The sequence below is a fragment of the Tachypleus tridentatus genome, chromosome 7, assembly GCF_004210375.1.
Source record: "Tachypleus tridentatus isolate NWPU-2018 chromosome 7, ASM421037v1, whole genome shotgun sequence".
Lineage (NCBI taxonomy): Eukaryota > Metazoa > Arthropoda > Merostomata > Xiphosura > Limulidae > Tachypleus > Tachypleus tridentatus.
Window position 1 is genome coordinate 177,386,658 of NC_134831.1, and position 10,306 is coordinate 177,396,963.

Below are 10,306 nucleotides of genomic sequence, written 5' to 3' on the forward strand. Positions count from 1 at the left end.
AGGGCGAGTATCTTTGGTGAGATGGTGATTTGAACCCACGACTCTCGGATTACTAGTAGAATGCCTTAACCACCTCGCTATGGTGCATATACGTTTTAACCTAAGTTTCAAATATGTGTTACAATGTTAACGCAGAGAACGCGTGAAATTTTGAATCAGATCTACAATGATTTGACTGATCATTAAGGTTTACGAGTACTAGACTGGTTAGGCTGACTAGCCATTACCTTATTGTGTGTTGAACAGACCTTGGTCACCCCTAAAATTACATATATTTTAAGAGAGGCACACAGTCGTAAAGTGTTCAAGTTTCCTAAAGACGTGAAAACCAAGTTCTAACAAAATTCAATAGTGTTATCGTACCCAATCAGTTCTATCGTGACTGGCAAGTTAGTTTTGGGTTTGAATTTCCATTAGTCACACTTTTCATATTTCTGTTTGTTTGTTTTTTAATTTCGTGCAAAGCTACACGAGAGCTATCTGCACTAGTCATCCCTAATTTAACAGTGTAAGACTAGAGGGAAGGCAGCTAGTCATTATCACCCACCACCAACTCTTGAGCCACTATTTTATCAACTAGTGGTGGGATTGACCGTACAATTATAACGTCTCTATAGCTGAAAGGGCGAACATGTTTGGTGTGACGGAGATTCAAACCCGCGACCCTCAGATTACGAGTCGAGTGCTCTAATCACTTGTCCATGTGATAAACCTACTAGTAGGCAGGTTCGCCTACGTAAATGACTATTGCTATGAAAACATTGCCAGGTGTAGCCTTGTGGTAAGCGTTATCGGACTGTGAATTCACGGTATGTGTACCCTTGACTATAAATCCCACGCCCCGCATGTCGTGATAGGACTAAGAATCCTAGGGTTTAGGAATCACGTTTACTCCGCATTTCAGGTCTGTAGACGCGCTCTGAAAATTACGACTAAATCTCTCTATTTCATCAGGTTGGACTAATTCGAAAGTTAGCCCTGAATGCTGAAGTCCATTTGCCTTTTCTCTAGTTAAACGATTCAAAATTGACGACAATGATGCACAGATACCTTTAGTTTACCTTTGAGCAACATTCTAAAACAAATAAACAAGGAAACAAACTTTAACCAATAAACTATCACTATGGTCGTAAGGTCCAAGGTTCGAGCTACGATATATCGCTAAACACGTCCCACGTTAATTTGGGAGGGGTTAAACGTGATGGTATATCTGGCTAGAAACAGCCGTGTGCGCATGCGTGACTGGACGGTTGTCAGCAGTTTTAAATCAAATATGACAACATATGAGTCTTGGGATCTCTGGCCTGGTCTTCTAGCCTACGTGCCACATAAGACGGATATTACGAGCAAATTTTAAGGGACTAGTGAGCTAGGCCAATTGAGTTGTAAAATATAAACTTTGTTTATTACCCTTTTATGTGGCTGGAAAGTGTCAACCCATACACGTGAGAGTTTGAGTTTCAGATTTGAGTATTCAAACGGCTTTTGAAGAGATACGCACGTCAGATATTTTCATGGTGTTTGTCTTTTACTGTTTTTTGAGTACATTTATATATGAAGCCTTCAACCACGAGTCTTTCCGTCAACATGTTGTGATAAACCTGAATCCAGGTTTCTTACTTTAGCACCGAATGGGAATCTAAAAGCTATGGGAAGTCTGAGAAATGCATTTGAATTAATTAAGTATATGTTATTTAAATGAAACTGATAAATGCGTCACTTCTTTTTGTTCCCAGATATTTAGTTTTTAAGCCTTTTCTACATCATAGTGAGTCGGTAAAATGAGCGTTTAATGAATGGATGTTTATTTCCAAATTTCGCTCACAACTAACAACTACAGATAGGTCGCTAAACTTGAGAGGCTTTGAGCAGTAAGAGAAGTTTCGAACATATTAATTAATGCTGGAACGGTTGTTAAAGTGGTTATTTTCTATCAGCTTATCTACAAAACTTCTTTTCCTTCGAATGCCCGGCATGACCAGGTTGTTTCACTGTGTCGGTATTTGAGTATTGATGTTAAATACCCAGGAGGGTCAGGTACATTTGACCTCTTCCTCCCTCCCGAACGATTATAGCGTCTGTCTTTAGGTTTTTTTTTTAGCTTTAGGCCAGAGTAAAAGTATAACATCATATTCAGGCCCATTTCAGAGCACAGTCCATGCATGGACGAACAAGAAGTTTTTTGTTTTTTGTTTTTTTCCTTTTATTATTTCTCTTGTGTTTTTTTTTTCTTCATTTTTTATTTTTTTAATTTTTGTATTTTCTTATATATATTTTTTTGTATTTTTCTCCTTTTTCTTCATAGAGAGAATGCTACTACTACTTGTAGTAACACACACAAAAAAAAGAAAGTAATAATAATAATTATTATTCAATACTTGATTCAATAATAATTCAATAAGAGAAAAAAAAGTAATAATGATTAAAAAAAAAGAAAAATAATAATTATAATAATAAAAAAGAAACAAGGACTAAGTGTCTAGTGCATAGTGGCCAGCTTGTGTTACATTTCTTAAATATATGTTAAAAGGGGAGAGGTATTTAGGACTATTTACATCATGTACGTGATATCTGTCGAGATCATACATTAAGTAATTTTTATGCCAATTCTTATTGAAATATTTTAGAGAATTATGCAAGAGTCTTTCAGATATTGTGTCTATGTTTGCATACTTGTGCATGAATGTGGTTGAGGTGCTACGTGGTACTTTATATGCTGAAGCTAGTACTGAATTTTGTATGCGTTGAAGTTTCTGTACATGTGTGGGTGCTATGTTAATCCAGGCAGGTGATGCATATTCTATTGTTGGTCTAATGTACGTTTTGTAGATTTTAAGTATGTTGTCTGGTGATGTTCCTTGGATTTTACCTGAAAGACTTCTTGCATAGTTTGCTCTTTTCAAGATTAGTATCAGTATATTTTTAATATGTGGTAACCACGTTAATTTTGAATCATAGGTTAGACCTAGAAATTTAGCAGAAGTAGCAGTCAGTAAAAGTGATCCATTCATATGGAGTTTTGATGGATCTTTTTTCAGCTTATTCAGTCTGCTGAATAATATGACTTGGGTTTTTGGAATATTGATTTTGATTCTGTATTTCTGGCAGTATTCTTCGATGTTATTTAGGACTGGTTGTAGGTTCGTTGCTGCTATTGACGGAGTGGGGGCACTTTTCCAGACTGCTACATCGTCAGCGAACTGTGATGCATAGCCTAAATTTAGGTTCGACAGAGGCATATTACTCACGTACATTATAAATAATATAGGGCTAACAACCCCTCCCTTCGGGACTCCTGCTTCGGGTGAAAAGGACCCTGAGTAGGCCCCATTTACATTTACTTTACACATTCTGTTTTCCAGGAAGTTGGACAGCCAGCGAATAGTTTCCTGGGGTAATGCCATTTCAAGTAATCTATGACGTAAGCCATTATGCCACACTGTGTCAAAAGCTTTCTCAATGTCGAGAAAGCAAGCTACAGTGCATTCGTTTTTGTTGAAGCTGTCGGTAATTGATTCTATAAGTCGAATCAGGTGGTCTGTAGTTTGGCAGTTTTTTTGAAATCCGTTTTGAATTTCTGGTAATTTTGAATTTTCTTCTAAGTAAACTGACAGACGATTACTAATTATCCTCTCTAATACTTTGCCAATACAATTGGTTAAGCTAATCGGGCGGTAGTTGTTTGGTTTATTCGCTGGCTTTCCTTCTTTCTGGAACATTAATATTATTGCTTCCTTCCAAGAAACGGGGATATATCCTGCTGATAGTGATAGATTAAATAATGCTGTTAGGTGTTCATATAATCTCTGAGCGCCTTGTTTTAGGAGGATAACTTGAATACCATCTTCTCCAGGGGCTTTGTTTTTGTGTTGTTAATAGCAGTTACGACTTCTGTTACAGTGATATGTTTTATCAGTTGATGAGTGCTCCAGTCTTTTGTTTTTTCTTGGTGTGTAATAGTGTTGACTGGAAATTTAGGTGTAAAAATGCTTCTGTTTTGATCAATAAAGTTGGTAACTGTATTATAAAAGTATCTGTTCATGTCTGGTTCATGATGTGTCTTGAACGTGTTTTCTAGGTGTTTTTTAAATATCTTGGCTTTTTCTGTGTCAGTGTATGCTGTTTCTCCATCCAGTTACAGTGGTGGATATACTGTGTTTGTTGTTCCTGTATTTGTAAATCTTTTCAAGTGTGTCCAGAATTGTTTAGGATCAGTTTTGTGATTTAGATCGGAACAGAAGGTGTCCCAGTTTTCTTGTTTTTGTTGTCTGATTAAGTTTCGTATTTTATTCCTTATTGTGTTTATCTGTGTTTTAAGTGTGGGGTTGCGATTTTGAATGTACTGTCTGCGGAGTATACGTCTGTCTTTAATTAAGTGTATTATGTCTTTATGTGGTTGCCATGAATGAGTTGTTGTGAAGTGTTTTTGTTTCGGTATTGAACTGTTGGCTGCATGTTTTAGACACTCAGAGATGATATGACACTATGCATCTATATCTGATGCGTCCGCGGCAATATGTAGTACTTCGGGAGGTAAGGTTTCATTTAATATAGTTTGAAAAACTGGCCAATTAGCTTTTTTGTAGTTCAGTTGGTCTTTAACTATGATTTTATTTAAGTGGGGGGTGAGATTGAAGATACAGCAAACTGGGAGGTGGTCACTATCCAAATCGTGACCAACATGAAAATTTACGAATTTGCGACCCATATTTGACGAACACAGGCATAGGTCCAGTATTTCACTGGTGCCGTGTGCGTACGAGATATGTGTCGGTGTTGCATCGTTTAATAAAGTCATGTTTGATTCATCCAAAAATTGAAAAAGTAAATTGCCATTTGCGTTTGTACTTCGACAGTTGAATGCTATATGTTTACTGTTTAGGTCGCCGATAATAATAAGATTAGAATTGCTATTATACAATATATTCAATAGATTTACATCTAACACTGTACTAGGCGAGCAGTAGATGCACGCCACAGTAACGTCTGTATGATTTTGCGTTTTTACATTAATAATTATTGATTCATTACTGGAAGGGATACTAAGTTCCTGAACTATAAGTTCAGTCTTATACAATAATAAAATACCTCTGTTTGGATCTCTATTATCCTTCCTGTCATGTCTAATAATGGAGTAGCCATTTAATTTGAATCGATGGTAGTTATATAGATGAGTTTCACTAATTATAATTACATCAGGTTTTATGGAGTTTGTTGTATCTTCAATCTCATGTTTCTTGGAAGCAAGAGCACCCTGGATATTGATGTGTAGAACTGTGAAGTTATCCATGTTTAGTAGAGTTTATGATGGAGGTTAAAATTTGCGGCAAGAATTTGTGTATGTTTTTCAATATGATTTTAACTATTATGTCTGTGAGACTGTTGGTGTTTATAGGGTTTGTATATTCTGCCATTATTTCCGAGAAAGTGGAAGTTATGGCAGATGTCAGTGTGGTTTCAATCGTTGTTGGTTGTGTGTTTTGAGGTGGTTTTGGTATTTCCTCTTCACATGGTGATGGTTTTTCCTGTCGGGATGATGAATTTTTAACCACTGCAGCGTAAGTGTTTGTTTGTGTAGTTGTGCTTTGTGGTGCTGGAGTGGTAGGTGTGGGTTCCTTAATTGTTCGTGGTGGTGGCGGCTTGTTCGTGTTGGGATTTTTAATTTCGTACAAGTGTGTTTTAATGGATTTATATTTCTGACATCCTTTATAATTTGCCGTGTGTTCTTCCCCACAATTGCAGCATTTGGGTTTGGGGTTCTGTTTAGTACACTGTGTAATGTGGTGATTCTCCCCACAGCCCACACAACGCGCATTTGCTTGGCATGCTGCTGCTACATGTGCAAACCTTTGGCATTGGTAGCACTGTGTGACAACCACTGCTGGTGTTTTTGTTTGTTCTACTGTGTACTTTTGATACCACATAGTGATACCATTATTAATGAGTTGTGTAATATCCTGGCTGTTGTCTGTGACTACTTTGATTAGGTTTGTGGGTTTTTTAGTAATGTTTGAAATTATACGGTTTACTGAAATATGTTTTATGTTTTGTGTACTTAACGCTTCTTTAATGTCTTCTATGTATATTGAATTATGTACACCTCGTATCACAAAAGATTTAGGTGTTGGTTTAGTTCGTGGTAGGTGTATTGTAATATTTCCTGTTTTGAACGCGTCTGAAGGCCAAGCTTTCAGTAGACTGTTTAAGTCAGCGGGTTCCTGTCCTTGAACCAGAACACCGCCTCTAGGCAGACGCTTAATGTTAGTTATCTTTGTGGTAGGTTTGCACCTGTATATTTCTTTAGCTAATTGTGGGTGGCTGAAACTACCAGGAACTCCTTGGATTATAATTGCGTGCTTAGGTAATTTTGGTACGAGTTGTGTATGTGTGTCTGTGGTGGTTGTTCTTTGTTTAATTTGTTTTTTCTGACTACGAGTCTGCACAAGCGTGAAGCCTTCGTCGTCAGAAAGAACTTCGTCTTTGTCTGAATTTGTTTGTTGTGGAATATCCAGGGTGGGGTTTGGGTTGCTTGAACTGCTAGTTGTTGGCTTATTATTGTCTATATCCGTAATCTTAGCTACATTATCTTCAGATGCTGAAAGTATAATATCCTTAACTAGGTTTCTTTTTTTTCTAGTCCTAACAGTATTTTCTTTAATAGGCGTTAACTTTGCTTTTAATTCTTTTTCTGCTATAAACATTAATGATTTTAATTTTACATTTTCATTTTCTATTTGGCCACCGTCACTAGATTTACTTTTTGTCCCTGATATAGACGGGCTTGCTCCCTCAGTTTCAGACGCTATATTGTTTTCCCTGGTCTCCGACTCCCCGGCCGGCATGTCGCCTCGTTGTTTAGCGAAGTTGAACTTGCTGTCTCGGGCTAATTCAAAAGGTAAAAAGGTCTTCTGTCTTTGTATCTACGTGAAACTCGAAATGAATAGTAAGAACTCGACAAAATATGAAGCGAAATATAGGTTGTATACACGTAGAATTCAAGAGCCTTTTAGAGGTATATCCTATCTTTACCCTCTCCAAGCGCATCATCTGACCAGGTTGTTAAGATGCTCGTCTCGTAATTTGAGGGTCGCGGGTTCGAATTCCCGTCCTACCAAACATTTGGTAAAGTCGCAATCAATCCCACTATTCATTAATAAAAGAGGATTCCAAGAGTTGGTGGTGGGTGGTGATGACTAATTGCCTTCCCGTCACTGTACACACTAACCTTTTCAGCCGTTGAAGTGTTACAGTGTAACGGTTAATCACAATTTTCGTTGTTAAAACAGAGACTAAGAGTTGGTCCCTAGGGGTCGCGTTGACTAGCTGTTTTCTATCTCTCTAGTCCATCACTTTTAAAATAGAGGCCGCTAGTGCAGATAACCCTTACGTATCTTTGCAAGAAATATAATAAACAACATTATTTGTAGTTTATATTCTTATCCAAATTGATATTTGGTTTCCAATGGGGTTCGATCACGTTAGATCTGGGTATAAAGCATACGATCACGTTAGATCTGGGTATAAAGCATACTAGAAGAGCGAACTTTGAGTTTTAATTAAAATTATGTTAAAATTGGGTTGACTGTAGCTCAAAGGATAAATAGATCCGAACAATGAGATTTGAAAATGAGTTAATTTGTTTTCCTGAGGAAACAAGTAACAGAACAGCTAGTTTCAGCTGGTTTTACAGAACAGCTAGTTTCAGCTGGTTTTCGGTAGATAAATAGAAAACGATATCTGACAGAAAAAATCATTGTTTGCTTTCTTTAATCTATCCACAAACAATGGCACCATGAAGATAAACTTGAAGTACATTTTGTTAATGTTTATTTGTTTTGAATTTTGCGGAAAACTATTCAAAGGCTATCTGCGCTAGCCGTCCCTAATTTAGCAGTGTAAGACTAGAGGGAAGGCAGCTAGTCATCACCACTCACCGCCAACTGTTGGGCTATTCTTTTACCAACGAATAGTGGGATTGACCGTCACATTATAACGCCCCCACAGCTGAAAGGGCGGGCATGTTTGGGCATGCGACGGAGATTCGAACCCACGACCCTCAGATTGCGAATGGAACGCCTTAACCCACCTGGCCATGCCGGGCCAATTAATGTTAAAACACTAGAATGTGTGTATAGAAATATTGTTGCGTTTAGGTAAACCTCCAACAAGCTTAACAGATAACAAAAGATAAAACACTTTTAAGTTTAACATAACCTCCCCCAAGTGTTATAGCGCGATATCTGCGGAGGTACAACGCTAGAAATCGGGTTTCGATACTCGCTGTGTAGCTTTGTGCTTGATTACAAACTATTTAATGCAAATATTTCAAACATTTCTTCTTTAAATTTTTGTTTACGATTGAGACATTTTTTTTTCCATCGCATCTAATTGACCATAACATAAACCGAATGATTTTATTGTAAGAAATATGTTCATGTTTTAACAATAACAACAGTGTTTGCAACATTTCTATTGTTGTGAAGTTTTATCTGAATCATTGCGTCTGGTGAACAAAGAACCTGTTAAAAACATGCGTTTTTTACAATCTATGTGTCACAAGTGGTCAAGTTCTGTCGGAAATGAGGAAGTGTTTCACATGCTTCCCGGAATCTTCTTAAACTAACTGATTTTTTTTAAGTGCTGTCTTCTTTGCGAGTCTACTCCTTAGAACATTTCCCACTTAAAATCGTTTGATTGGGACTACTTTTTATACACGTAGACTTACAGTATAATTACCTGTTATAAGGTTTAGCTATAGTTTACAGTTACTATATTTATTCTCTTTGTACCCCGACGTACGTCTGTGAGAACTGTGGTTCTCAGCGGGTTGAGTGTAATAGAATTTACCTCTTGGTTCAAGTACCTCTGAGGTGATTTCGTTCGAGAACATTAAGTACTGTTCTTGTATCCCAGATTTTTACTTCTCTTAGGTCTATTTCTGTTTTACTTTTCAGTGGAAGTTTGATCATGCAGAAGCCAGATACATCTTGAGTGCTGACGTGCTAAATCCAATAAGAACTCCAAGACTTTTTTCTCATCTGAGTGACAGGAATATTGTACTAACGACAGTCAGACGTCTATCTGTTCGTCTGCCTGTCTATCTAGCTATATCCATCTAGATCCACGCTTTCATCAGACTGGAACCTTGATAACTGTGGCAAAGAAAGTAAACTGAAGTTCCATTGCTCTTTTCTACAACTTGCTGACAAGTAAACCTACGTTTGTCATTCTAAAGGCGTGAGCGTATTTTTATAATAATCTATCCCTGCAACCGTTGTTTCTTAAAAAAAATAAAGCGTCATATTACTAATTATTCAACGTTAAATTATCATAAAAATACTTGCTCTGAATGTTTGTTTGGTTTTTAAATTTCGTGCAAAGCTACTCGAGGGCTATCTCTTCTAGTCGTCCCTAATTTAGCAGTGTAAGACTAGAGGGAAGTCAGCTAGTCATCACCACCCACCGCCAACTTTTGGGCTACTCTTTTACCCACGAATAGTGAGATTGACTGTCACATTATAATGCCCCCACGGCTGAAAGGACGAGCATGTTTGGCGCGACGGGGATGCGAACCCGGGACCCTCAGATTACGAGTCGTACGCCTTAACACGCTTGGCCATTCCGGGCCAGCTCTGAAAGTGTTTTGTACGAACCCTAGTCGAGGACTAACTGCACTCGCCTAATTTTCTAATTTCGAAATGAAAAATTACGGGAAAAGCCAACTCTACCAACGAATAGTGGGATTAACAGTAACTTTATATTGCTCACGCGGATGAAAATTAGAGCTTATTCTGCAACGGAGTTCGAACCCGCAACCTTCAGACTGGAAGGCGAATGCCCTAATCGTTGGACCGTGCCAGGCCCAGCAACTCCAATAAAAATTAAATAACAACAAATAATGATATGTTAACCATACCATATCTACTATATCCAATGTTGCGAAGTCCGGCCAAAGTACAACAGACACATTAGTAATTGTAACGCTAGTTATGTTATAATATGTTATAAACAAGAGTTTATATATCACATCTTGAAGGCTTTGTCTACGTTTCAGAATTCTATAAAAATTCATGACACAGCTCTGCTCCTTCATCGTTCCAAGCATAAAAATCTTTGATACGAAAAAATAGGTACCTTCAGAAGTGCTTACGTCAGCTAAAGGTAGAAACGTATAAACACTTTAGTTTTGGTGACTGTAACAACTTAATTTTTTTTTTTCAAATCGGTATATCACACTGCTTTTACCTAAAAATCTTTCTGTTCTGATTCGAACACCATGGTAACGTCTATATAGAAATCTTTCTGT

General features: G+C 37.5%; 1 long non-coding RNA gene across 2 annotated transcripts; it reads left to right on the forward strand.

The window, feature by feature from the left end:
• The first annotated feature begins 6,146 nt into the window (after nt 1-6,146).
• LOC143257354 (uncharacterized) lies at nt 6,147-9,818 on the forward strand. Of its 2 annotated transcripts, XR_013031810.1 has the most exons (3): nt 6,147-6,361; nt 6,776-6,895; nt 8,955-9,817. It is a non-coding gene; the product is annotated as an uncharacterized LOC143257354 (long non-coding RNA). The 2 variants fall into 2 exon arrangements; XR_013031811.1 differs by lacking the exon at nt 6,776-6,895 and having other exon boundaries at nt 8,955-9,818.
• The last annotated feature ends 488 nt before the right edge of the window (nt 9,819-10,306 follow it).